General features: G+C 39.6%; 1 protein-coding gene across 2 annotated transcripts in view; it reads right to left on the reverse strand.

Annotated features, from left to right (window-relative positions):
- LOC101887731 (mucin-4) overlaps positions 1–13,705 on the reverse strand; it is a 32,419-nt gene that overhangs the window by 6,061 nt on the left and 12,653 nt on the right. The window lies entirely within an intron of this gene.

Below are 13,705 nucleotides of genomic sequence, written 5' to 3' on the forward strand. Positions count from 1 at the left end.
GAATGTCTGGGAGTCCTTGAAACCTGCTAAACACTCAAGAAGCATTTGTAGACTAGGGGGTTTTTTTGGCAGGCCAAAGGACCAGGAATAGCAAGTTAATCTCAATAAAAAGGTCTGCATATCTGAATCTCTAAAAAAGGTCTGCAGGCTGTGAATTAAGATTTTAGAGATCAGCCGAAAGTCTGGGAGTCTTTAGAGCAGGGTTAGCCAAAATTACCAAAACCAAACCTTTGATTGTGTCTTTTTCACAGACACGAACTCCGGAAGAGTAACTCTTCCATTTCTCGAGAGACGGTGTGTTAGCTGACCGCGTTTGAGAGGAGATCTAAAGCTTATGAAGTCTTCAAAAATTGGCCAAAGACTCATCGTATCTTTGTAGAATCTGGCAAATCGTTGTTGGCATGTCAAAGGATCGAAAGGAAGGACAGTGGACGTTTTCCAACTGCCTTGTCTGATTATGCCTTGATAGCTAACCCTGTTTGAAAGGAGATCTAAAGCTTATGAAGTCTTCAAAAATTGGACAAAGACTTATCGTATCTTCGTAGACCCTGGCAAATCGTTTTTTTTTTCCACGTCAAAGGATCGAAAACAAAGACAGCAAATCTAAATTTTATGGACGTTTTCCAACTGCCTTGACCGATTATGGGCAGAAGGCTACGACAGGTGATCTGCATGGTGATCGGAAGAGCTTGAGCCTAAATAGGCAATTATTAGAGAAACTAAGCGTCAAAGAGACAGGGTTCTTTGATATTTATTGAGAAAACTTCTTGGAGAAACCTCTAGGGGATCCAAATCCTGCCTGGGATGACGAGAAGCTTATGAAGTTCTTTTAGGCAGTATATTGAGAAAACTTCTTGGAGAAACCATTAGGATACCCAAGTCAGGATGATGGGAATCCCTGGCAAGATTTGGGTCTGCTGAAGGTTTCTCCTAGAAGTTTTCTCCTTAAATAGCAAAGAACCCATCTAGACCAGATAAAGGCAATGGAAGTCCTGTACGGCATGTAGAAGTGTCATGGAGCCTCTGGATACTCCAGAATATCTGACTTTAGAGATGGGTCTATCAGAAACTTAAGAACTCCTCAAAGATGATCCAAAGGTTGAGGGAGTATTAAAAGACAGGCTAAAGTATCATAGAGCCTCCAAAAGAGTTTCGAAGCTGGGAGAACAGAGGGCAAGGAATCTATACAGAAATCGAAAGGTGTCTTATCTTTATAAGCTAGTTTTTGGGGATCAAAGTGTCTCCAGTAAAAATAAAGAGGAAAATACTTGACGTTTCTAGGCAAGATTTGCTGGCCGAACAGTCCAAAGTGTCCAAAGATGATCGGAAATATGAGCTTCCGAATTTTAGATACTTTTAAGGATCTTATCACGATTTTCAACGAATACCTAAACCTCTTGCAAAATATAAATCCAAATTTAGGTACAGCTCCTCATTTTTGAATTTAGACGTTGAGGTCTTAGAGGTGGCGATAAGACCTCAATTTCTTTTCACAAATAATTTGGCGCCCAACGGAAAAAATATTTTTAGAAAGACATCCTTTTTCAAGGATTTCATTATTTTCTTGTATGAGAAGACCTAGTGATCGCCAGGTCTGATAAAACTTCCGATTGTTTACGACCAGCATATATAATTTAGCTTCCGATTTTTGATACTTTTAAGGATTACAACACGTATTCCAACGAGTACCTAAACCTCTTGGAAAATATAAATCCAAGTTTTGGTACAGCTCCCCATTTTCAAATTTAGAAAACTGAAGAATCCTTAAAGACAAACTAATGGCGCTGAGGTCTTAGAGGCGGCGAGGAGACCTCATTTTCTTTTCACAAATAATTTGGCGCCCAACGGGAAAAATTTATTATTTTTAGAAAGACATCCTTTTCAAGGATTTTATTTATTTTCGAACATGAAAAAATACCTTGTGATCGCCAGGTCTGTAAAAAACCCTATTATTTAGGTCCACCATATAATTAAGCTTCCGATTTTTGATACTTTAGACCTCCTGGAAAATATAAAACAAAGTTTTGGTACATCTGTCCATTTCCGAATTTAAATGTATTATGGAACCTCAAAGCTTGAAGAGGTATTAAAGAAAAATTAAGGGTCTTGAGTTCTTAGAGGTGGTGACAAGACCTCAATTTCTATTCACAAATAATTTGGCGCCCAACGGGAAAAATTGATTATTTTTAGAAAGTCGCCCTTTTTCAAGGATTTCATTATTTTCTAGCATGAGAAAATACCTTGTGATCGCCAGGCCTGTAAAAAAACCCTATTATTTAGGTCCACCATATAATTTAGCTTCTGATTTTTGATACTTTAGACCTCCTGGAAAATATAAAACCAAGTTTTGGTTCATCTGCCCATTTCCGAATTTAAACGTATTATGGAACCTGAAAGCTTGAAGAGGTCTTAAAGAAAAATTAAGGGTCTTGAGGTCTTAGAGGTGGCGAGAAGACCTCAATTTCTATTCACAAATAATTTGGCGCCCAACGGAAAAAAATATTATTTTTAGAAAGACATCCTTTTTCAAAAATTTCATTATTTTCTTGTATACTCCCGATTGTTTACGACCAGCATATAAATTTAGCTTCCGATTTTAGATTATTCTAAGGATCTTATCACGATTTCCAACGAGTACCCAAACCTCTCGCAAAATATAAATCCAAGTTTTGGTACAGCTACCCATTTTCGAATTTATAAAGCTGAAGAATCCTTAAAGACAAACTAAGGGCGCTGAGGTCTTAGAGGCGGTGAGAAGATCTCCATTTCTTTTCACAAATAATTTGGCGCCCAACGTGAGAAAAATGATTATTTTTAGGACGACATCCTTTTTCGAGGATTTGATTATTTTCTTGCATTAGAAGACCTTGTGATCGCCAGGTCTGTTGAAACTCCCTCTTTTTTACGCCCTGCATATAAATTTAGCTTCCGATTTTAGTAAGGATTTCCTCACGTTTTTTCAAGGAGTTTCCAACCCTCCTGGAAAATATAAAACCAAGTTTTGGTACATCTGCCCATTTCCGAATTTAAATGTAGTATGGAACCTGAAAGCTTGAAGAGCCCTTAAAAAAACTAAGGGTTTTGATGTCTCAGAAGCGGTGAGAAGACCTCAATTTTTATTCACGAATAATTTGGCGCCAAACGTAAAAAAATAATTAATTAATTATTTTCTTGTATGAGAAAACCTAGGGATCGCCAGCTCTGTCAAAACTCCCTCTTGTTTACACCCAGCATATAAATTTAGCTTCCGATTTTAGTAAGAGGGAATAATGTTTTTTCAACGATTTCCTAGCCCTCTTGAAAAATATACATCCAGTCAGCTCCCCATTTTCGAATTTAGCCTTTCTTCTCAAACTACCACCTGAACTTCAGCTGGTCTTCGAATTATTTCTTTGCTAATGAATATATAATTCAACAAAATATTAGCCCTTGATTTTATCGATTCATGTTTTTTTTTTGGCTGTTGAATTAAAAACTTTGCAAAAATTTAATTATCATATTGCGAGTGTGTGTGTGCATGTCTGCGTTTCGTCTTAATTAATAACTTTTGGAATTTGATAATATTTTTGCAAGGTTATTACACAAGCGTGGAGTGCAAAAAAAGCACCAAACACCAAAAACCCAAACGCAAAAATTTGCAAATTTGATAATGAATCGAATCACTTAAATATGGATTTGGAGCTCGGGCATGTTTGTGTCTTAAGTCGTTTGTTTTACAAATGCTCCTCCCATGCTTGCGGACGAATGGGGCGAAAGCAAAACACTGACAACGATGACAAAATTCATGGATTTTTATTGTTTAAAAAATAAAAAACAAACGATATTAACAAAAACATTTTACAAAATGCTTTTCTTTCTCCGTTTGTTTTTTTTTCGGATGTATGTTAACCGAGTTTTGGGTGTTTTTGGGTATTTTTTATTTGTTTTTGTTTACTCCCCTATTTAGTAATGTATGTATGTTTACGTGCGTGTGAGGCTTTTAAATTATATAATTGTATTTTATGTTGGCCATTTGACTGCATTTTTTTCCATTTTTATTTGCTTTGAATTCCTTTGTTTCTCTCTCTCTCCCCCTCTCTCACTCTCTGAGGCTCGCATTATTTGAATGACTTTGATGGCCTGCCATTGCCAACATTTGTTCAGTTACAGCAACAAAAACCACAACAACAATAAAATAATGTTTAATTACCTTTGTTGTTGTTTGTGGTCTTTGCTTGTTGACAACGACCTTTTTACAGCTCAATTTTGATGTCTGTGCACCGATAACAATTGTTTATCTTTCAATGACAATGTCTTTATGTCATCTCAGATGGGATGGGAAGGGAGAGAAAGAGAAATTGGGGTTAAAGCTACGCAATTGTTGGCTTAGGTTATGTTTAGTTGTCTAATGTGTAGACGTTATGAAGATGCGTTTCAGAAATAAGTCATTTAAATTGGGTTAAATTAGATACAGGGCCTTGGGAAATTGTGAAAAGCAAATTAAGAGGAAAAATGCCCTCCTGCCCCCTCAGCCTGTCTATATTGGCAGTGTCAAGTGGTGGCTCTGTAGATGGGATATAAATACTCCCCGGACAACCTGGAACTGGAAGGCCAAGAAGTTTTTATAGATAATTTGAAAGACATAAGCTCTTTGGAAACTTTCAAATATCCTTGAGAAAAGCTGACGTCTCAGAAACTCAAGAATCGGAGAGCCAGAAAGTCTTTGCAGATACGGCAGAGTGTTTTACATAAATGTTAGTCAGTGAGCCTTCAAAGACGTGCTGGTATTCGAAAAAGTCTATTTAACGACGAATTATCTTCATTTCTTTAGTTATCGGATCAGTCAAAGGAACTTTTATAGGGGCAAACGTATCGGTCCAGAGAGCCTTTTTATGGACGCGAAAATCGGACCAATGACAATTTTTTCATAGAGGAGAGAGGCAAGTCCCTCTATGGGGAGCTGTCTGAACCAAGGAGTCTTTTTCTAAAATAGCTAGCCGGGGCATAGGCCGGGTCAGGGAGTTGTATTATAGGGTAGCCTTTATATAGGCGAATCGGTCTCCCTGCAAGGCAGCTATATAGACTCGCAGACCTGTACGGACCCCTTGGCTTCCAGTTGTTTTATGTAATTCCTCCAGCTCGCCCATGGAGACTCAATGGGCCTCCAGCTGGTGAGCTCGCCTCTAGAGCCTCACTGGGCCACAAGCTCGTCTATAAAGACTCACTGGGCCATCAGCTCGCCTATGGAGACTCACTTGGTCACCAGCTCGCATATGGAGGGAGACTCACTGGACCTACAGCTCGCATATGGAGAACGACTCACTGGACCTCCAGCTCGCATATGGGGATTGACTCACTGGACCTCCAGCTCGCCTATGGAGAGAGACTCACTGGGCCACCAGCTCGCCTATGGAGAGAGACTTACTAGGCCACCAGCTCGCCTATGAAGAGAGACTCACTGGGCCACCATATCAGAGACTCACTGGGCCACCAGCTGGCTTATAGGGGCAGATTTCTCGCCTAGGGGCTGATTTCTCGCCTATAGAGACTCACTGGGCCTCCAGCTCGCCTATAGAGACTCACTGAGCCTTCAGCTCGCCTATAGAGGCTCACTGGGCCACCAGCTCGCCTATAGAATCTCACTGGGCCGCCAACTCGCCTACAGAATCTCACTGGACCTCCAGCCCGCCTACATAGTCTCGCTGGGCCACCAGTTCGCCTATAGAGACTTACTGGGCCATCAGCTCGCCTATAGAGACTCACTGAGACTTCAGCTCGCCTATAGAGACTCACTGAGCCTTCAGCTCGCCTATAGAGACTCACTGAGCCTTCAGCTCGCCTATAGAGACTCACTGAGCCTTCAGCTCGCCTATAGAGACTCACTGAGCCTTCAGCTCGCCTATAGAGACTCACTGAGCCTTCAGCTCGCCTATAGAGACTCACTGAGCCTTCAGCTCGCCTATAGAGACTCACTGAGCCTTCAGCTCGCCTATAGAGACTCACTGAGCCTTCAACTCGCCTATAGAGACTCACTGAGCCTTCAGTTCGCCTATAGAGACCCACTGGGCCACCAACTCGCCTACAGAATCTCACTGGACCTCCAGCCCGACTACATAGTCTCGCTGGGCCACCAGTTCGCCTATAGAGTCTTACTGGGCCACCAGCTCACCTATAGAGACTAACTGGGCCACCAGCTCGCCTATAAAGACTTACTGGGACTCAAGCTCGGATATGGAGACTCACTGAGCCTTCAGCTTTTCTATAAGAATCCCTCACCTCTAGATTTCCTTACATAGAACCAGTCACATCGAATTGCTCATATACTCACCAACCATTCAGTACTTCCATATTAATTCCATGACACTTCACCTCAGCGATATAGGGCCGTTGACAATCTGCTCAACTTTGCTGACAGACAGAACTTTATCTCTGCTTTAAAAATCTCCCGACATTTACCTAATGTATGTCCTTCCTGACCTTACAGATTACATATCAAATTCCTCTGCCTCCCAGATTTTCAATTTCCTATAGAAAATTCCTAGACCGGGAGTTAGCCTTTATTGACAATATGGGTTTTTACTTTGAGGTAGCCATTATAGACAGTAGGACCCTTTACCTTGTAATATAACTCCCAGTGCCCTATAGATCTTCAACTGCCTATAGGACTCCCCGACTTTGAGTTAGTCTTTATAGACAGTATGATCCTTTACCTTGTAATAGGACTCCCTGGGCAAAATGGTTCTTCAACTGTCTACAGGACTCCCCGAACCATCAGAGGTTTTATAGAGACTCTGTGGCTCTTTAGTTTGTCCAGGTACAAATTTGACTATAACTCCATATAAGAAATTCGTGGCGCGCCAGGATTCTACATACAGATTTCCTAGTTTCCATCTTCACCAAAAAATATCTCCTTTTCCCTCAGCCTTTATATACAGGCTCTGCAAGCCTTCCCTTCCTTAATACCCTTCTTGAAGAGAACTTTTGTTCCAAACCCAAAAGAGAACCATCACCGAAACGAAAATATCACCCCATCGCAGTGAAACGAAACTTGTTTAATTAACATATTTTCCATTAAAATATTTATAAATTTAACAACAATTAAACATCTGTTTGTTAATTTTTTTTTTAATTTCCATCTCCTTGACATGAATGTTTTTTGCAACAACAAAAAACGAAAACAAGAGGTGCATAGTGCATTGCTGAATTAAAAAAATGCAATCCAAAAAAAAAATGGCAATAATTTTTAAACGAATAATTATTGCCTACTGGGGCCTTAATTTGTTGCCATCAAATGTGTTGTAGTTGTTGTTGTTTTTGTTGCTTCATTTTTTTGTCTTATGCATTAAATGGAAGTTGAAATTACTTTGCCACTTCATTTCAGGGGGTCAAAATGGCGAGGACATCGGGTTATAAGTAATTGACAGCATAATAGAAATAGCAAATAATTTCAATAAAAAATGACAGTTTTGAAAAAAAAAATTAACGGAGTTGGTACGGTCCGAACTCTTCATGTTCTCAAATGCGGGAAATTTTACCTTAATATGACCAAAAAAAATTTAAAATCTACAAAAATAATGAATATTTTGTGGAGATGGTCGTTTAAGCGTTACCATTCCTGAAACCCGAATTGAGGCCACAATTATCAATTATTGGAAGCATTTCTTACATCACGAAAGTCTTAAGGGTATGGGAAGATTTACTGTTTTTTTTTTTTTTTTTTTTTTTTTTTTTTGTATGCATTGAGGAGCCTGTCCTCAGGGAGCTTAGAAGGACACCTATGTCATAGACAAATAAAGGTATAGACTAAAAAGATTTAAAATTTACCCCTTCCGGCAGATGTCACTATATGGTTGATCTTGGGCCAGTAAAGTCACTCAGGGTTAATTTATTAATTTTTCTGCTATTTAAGATCTATATTTTTTATACCCTCCACCTTGGAAAGGAGGATATATTAACTTTGTCATTCCGTTTGTAACATCCTTAAATATTCGCTGTAGACCCCATAAAGTATATATATATATTCATAATCAGCATAAAATTCTGAGTCGATTTAACGTTATCCGTCTGTATGTCCGTCTACCTGTCCTTCTGTCTGTCCGTCTGTATGTCTGTCTGTCTCTCTGTCTGTATGTCCGTCTGTTGAAATCACGATACAGCCCACATTATTTGACGTAGAGCGCCAAAATTTAGCAGAGCAATTTATAGTATGTATAGGATGGTTGGTATTGAAAATGAGATATATCGGTCCACGTTTTGGTATAGTCCCCATATTACGGTACCTCCCAATATTCGGTATTTTGATGATTTATGCCACATTTTTTCACGGATTTGTCTAAAAATTGGTAGTTGTAGGTCATAACGGGTCCCTGTGCGTGTGGCAAAACATTGCATGTATAGGTCCACGTTTTGGTATAGCCCCCATTATACGGTACCTCCCAATATTCGGTATTTTGATGATTTATGCCACATTTTTTCACGGATATGTCTGAAAATTGGTATTTGTAGGTCATAACGGGTCCCAGTTCGTGTGGCAAAACATTGCATGTATAGGTTCACGCTTTGGTATAGCCCCCATATAACGGTACCTTCCGATATTCGACATTTTTTTGCCACATTTCTTCGCGGATTTGTCTAGAAATTTGGATTTGTTGGTCTTAATGGGTTCCAGCTCCGGGGGCGAAACATTGCATGAATGGGTCCACGTTTTGGTATGGTCCCCATATAAGGGTACCTACCGATATTCGGTAATTTTATGATTTTTGCCACATTTTTTCACGGATTTGTCTGAAAATTTGTATTTGTAGGTCGTCATGGGCTCTAGCTCTTTTGGCGAAACATTGCATGTATAGGTCCACAATTTGATATAGCCCCCATATAACGGTACCTTTCGATATTCGACATTTTTTTGCCACATTTTTTCACGGATTTGTCTGAAAATTTGTATTTGCAGGTCGTCATGGGTTCTAGCTCTTTTAGCCGTATTTCCCGATATTCGATATTTTAATGATTGTTGGCACATTTTCCAATGAATATGTCTAAAAATTGGTATATGTGGGTCATAATGGGCTCTAATGTTTCCTTTACCCTAAGGTGGAGGGTATTAAAAGTTTGGCCCAGCCGAACTTGATGTTTTTTTACTTGTTTTATATTTCACGACATAGTTGGGTAATGTTAATGTAAACAAAGTCACTGTTTCATTCATTCAATTGATAAATAATAATAAATCATGAAAATATTCAATATTTTGTATTTTGAGAGAATTGAGTGAATAGTCTTATGCTCTCTCTCTCTCTCTCTCTCTCAACATGAACGACATCTATTGAAACATTTTTTTTTCGAATACAACTTTTTAATCTATACATTTATTTGTCTATGCCTATGTCTTAAACCGCTCTTTGAGTACCCACTAAAATTCCAGCAACAAAAAAAAGCTTAAATTTATCACTAAAGACTTTCAGAGAATTCAGTTCCTTTTTCATGATTCCGTATAATGGCCATATATAGTCTTATCCAGGCCCAACCCCAAAAAAATACTTTCTAACTCATCTATTTAAGTTGTTTGGCTCCTTACATTTCAAGTATGCTGCTTAAGTCTTTTCAGAGGAGTATTACACAGAGAGAGAGAGAGAGAGAGAGAGAAAAATAAGGGAGAGAAAACGAGAGCATCAAACGTCTATTACCACACCAAGTTTGGTTCTTAAGTCTTTTGATGGCAATCACAACATTCAATCAAAACAAATCAAGAAGAGCACTGAGAGAGAAGAGAGTTGCTGTGTATTTTAATAAATGGAGAGGGCTCCATTTCAAGTATGTTTCTTAAGTCTTTTGTCCAATTATGAGCAAAGAGCATCATTTCAATTGTAATTGCAACACGCATTTACTATGCAAATCATAAATAATTATGTATCAAATCTATTTAGCAATTAATTGTTTTCGAAACCTTGTTGTTTTTAATTTTCTCAATCTCAAACATAATTGGGAGGAAGTGTTTTTTTATCTGGTGTCGTTGCTAGTGTTAACAGCAAAGTATTTAACTATTGCTTAGCGTTTTTCTTTTTTTTAATTTTATCTCTTAAGCATTATGTTGGCAATTATGTTATTACTATTATTTTAATATTTTGTTGTTGAAACGAATTAATGATTGTTACATTGTTGTCATTAAACTAAAGCAAAGCATAAAAGGAAAAAACACAACAAAATGGTGCCAAACATAATTTTTAAATTGTGAACCGTGGGGGCCAAAGGGGGAAATGGAATTAGGCAATTGGAAAATGTTTTATTTAAATTTCAGATAAGATTAAAATGCGGTCTTTTTAAAAGAAAGCGAAAGCTCTGATAACAACTTTGCTCACAATATATGCAGTGGTGGTGATAGAAGGTTCTCTCGCCCTGCCAAATCCATGGCGAATGAAATTCAAGGAAGAAAATACGTTTGTTTTTCTTATACTTTTTTTTTTTTGAGGCTGCCCATTGCTGTGTAATGGATTTAGAAAAGAGGCAACCTTAAATTGCCCCATCAAATGAACGTCCCTGATTTGTAGTACTTCTAAGATGTTTGGTATTGACAAAATATTATGTCGATCTCCCTTTAGCCAAAGGAGCCTATTTAAATTGAGGCGAAGTATAGAGAGTTTATAGATCGCCTTAATTTATATAGGCCCCTTTGGCTTTCATGCTCATGCTTAAAATTCCATGGCTCTCTAGCTCGTACAAATACATATCCTGGCTCTTCATATACCTACGCCTTCCATCCTGTGTGCCGTTTATCTATATCCTGTAGCCCTCAGTTCAGGTATGTACGCTCTCTCGAGCTCTACGTAATCTAAATAAATTTCGTAGCCCCTCCACTAGTCTGCATAAATTCCCAAGCCCAGAAACCTCAATGGGCCTCCATCTCGCCTATAGAGACTTTCTGGACAACCAGCTCGCCTATAGAGACTCACTGGGACACTAACTCGCCTATAGAGACTCTCTGGACAACCAGCTCGCCTATAGAGACTCACTGGGACACCAACTCGCTTCTAGAGACTCACTGGGCCACCAGCTCGCCTATAGAGACTCACTGGGCGTTCAACTCGCCTATAGAGACTCACTGGGCCTCCAGGGTTACCGCTGGGTGACCAGCTCTTCTATAGAGATTCACTGGGACACCAGCTCGCCTATAGCGACTCACTGGGCGTTCAGCTCACCTATAGAGGCTTATTGGGCCACCAGCTCGCTCACCAGACTCACTGGGCCACCAGCTCGCCTATATAAATTCCCAAGCCCTCAATCGACCTGTGTCAACTTCCTAGACTTACTTACTTAAATACACCCTTTGGACCTCCAACTTGTCCCTATCGGCTTACTGAGCCTTCACATCGCCTATTTTACCTTTGCTGTCCACTTTTGTTCAGCTTTTCTTAATTTGAAATTTAATTTAAAAAAATGTTCTGGTCCGCTCAGCCCAGCTCACCAACATAGATTCCCTTGATCTCTCCGTTAATGTACATACATTTTCTTGGTCTATAACTCATCTCCATAAATTCCATGACCAGCTAGTTCGCTGTATACCCGTTCCTGAATTGGTCTCTATCGACTCCCTGGCTACCCATGTGCCTGTGTAAATCCATTGATCCCTTCAGCTAGCCCATATAGATTTCCTGAGCCTTTATCTTAACTTTATACTGCCTCTACAGGCAACCTTGCTTCAGTTTTCCTCAATTTGGCCCCCACTCTGGCACTCATCAATAAAAAGTTTCTTGTCCGCCAGTTTATCTACAACGATTCCCTAGAGCCCTCAGCTCATCTATATACGTTCTTCAGGTCTCCAAGACTTCTGCTTACATTTCATAACCCACTAACCCCTCAATATATTATACCTCGTCGGTATAAATTCGTTTCCTCTTTATGTCGTATTTATAGGCTCCCTGGCCCTCCATCCACCTAGCTGAACGCTCTGATCCTTCAACTCACATACTTGGGTTCCTGAATCTACATCTGTCCTGTAAAACCTCTAATGACAACCTTACTTCCATTTCTTTAAATTTAACCATCAATTTGCCACTTCGTAGCCTCCAACTTTTCGGTAAAAATTTCGTGGTTGTTGCGTACGTCTGTACAGATACCCTGGCTCTCCATCACGTCTGTGTACACTTCCTGAACACTCCGCTCACCCACATCACCTCCCTTAGTACTTAACTCGCCTACAGATACCATTCTGACTACTTTTCTTCAGCTTAATTTTTTCTTTTTTTCCTTCAACTTGACCCTCCATATGCCGCTTATCTAGCCATCGGGTCATCTACATCAATTCTCCAGGCCTTTAACTCATTTGTATTTTTTTCAGGGACCTTTGGCACTCTTGTTAAAATTTCCTGGCCCTCCATCCGCCTGTGTAGAATTCTTAGCTTTTTCGCCTTAAAAATTGCCGTGATTTTCCACGATGTCTATATAAATTTCCTGGTCCTCCATTAAAGTGTATAGACACCCTGGTCCCTCAAATTAGTTATATATCCTTCATAGAGTCATTTCTCCTATGCGGCGTTTACTAAAATTTTAAGCCCCACTGCGCCACCTCCTTGCCATCAACACTTAAGTGAAAATTTCGTGGCACCACCTCGCCTGTCTTCAACTTTTTGCCACCTGACCCCCACTGTGCCACCTCCTAGCCATCAACATTTCAATAGAAATTCCGTCACCGTGGCTCCATGTCGCCTGTTTTCAACTTTTTGCCACCTGACCCCCACTGTGCCACCTTAGCGATGCGTAAACGGGTAATTTCAGCAAATTACTCGCTGAGTATGTGTCATGAGCTACCGCACGAGCATAAAACACAATTGTATTCAAATTTAAAATATTTTCTGCTGCTTTTTTTGATTCCACCTGTTTAAGCGTTGCCATGCATCCATTTACTTCAGGCGATTTCGTCAAAGCAAAAAAAAACCAAAACCGAAAAGAAAACAAAACGAAATACCAACCTCCCCGCCCTCTTCCATCACCCTCCAGGCCAAAATTGTATTACGTCAGTAGACATGTTGACTTATTGCATTAAATAATTTACACGCAATGTGTCTATAATATGAGCCACTCATTCCCTCTACTCGGAGTGTGTGTGTGTGAGAGAGAGTGAGTGTGTGTGTGTATGTGCACATATGTTACACAGAAGTAAGTGTATTTTTCATTTACCCGAAATTGTCATTTCATTTTCATTATTCAAGTGGGTTTTTGTTGTTGTTATTGTCTTGGAATACCTCGGAGACATTGTTGTGCTGCTCTTCTTAAGTATCTACCAAATTTGCTATGAAACGCCGAATAACTACTGCAATTATGTGGCTGAGCACGTGTTCAGCTGCCAGACTGTGAGTGAGGCCATCACTGATACCAACACCATGCCAAGCAAATTGTTAACTCCAAATTCCCCCCAAAAACCTCAACGAAATTGTAATGCTTTGGAAGAGGAGGCTTTACTACAACCCCCCTCCCCCTTTAACACCCTCCTCCCTAGCGGAGCCTAACTAACTAAAAGTTACAAATTAAACAACAAATCATCGCTGAGCTTTTGTACGACTGGGCCATCGCTCATGAAAAATGAATGGCTGAGTTTTTTGTTTTCTTTTTCGCGAAAGCAAAGAAAAACCACAACAGAGGATAGGGAGGTGTGGAGGAATGAAGAAAACCATAAACATTGCGTTGAAATAAGGAAGATGTTTGCTTAGACGATTTTTTTGACGCAATTAAATGATGA

Source organism: Musca domestica, unplaced genomic scaffold (genome assembly GCF_030504385.1).
Source record: "Musca domestica strain aabys unplaced genomic scaffold, Musca_domestica.polishedcontigs.V.1.1 20, whole genome shotgun sequence".
NCBI classification, from domain to species: domain Eukaryota; kingdom Metazoa; phylum Arthropoda; class Insecta; order Diptera; family Muscidae; genus Musca; species Musca domestica.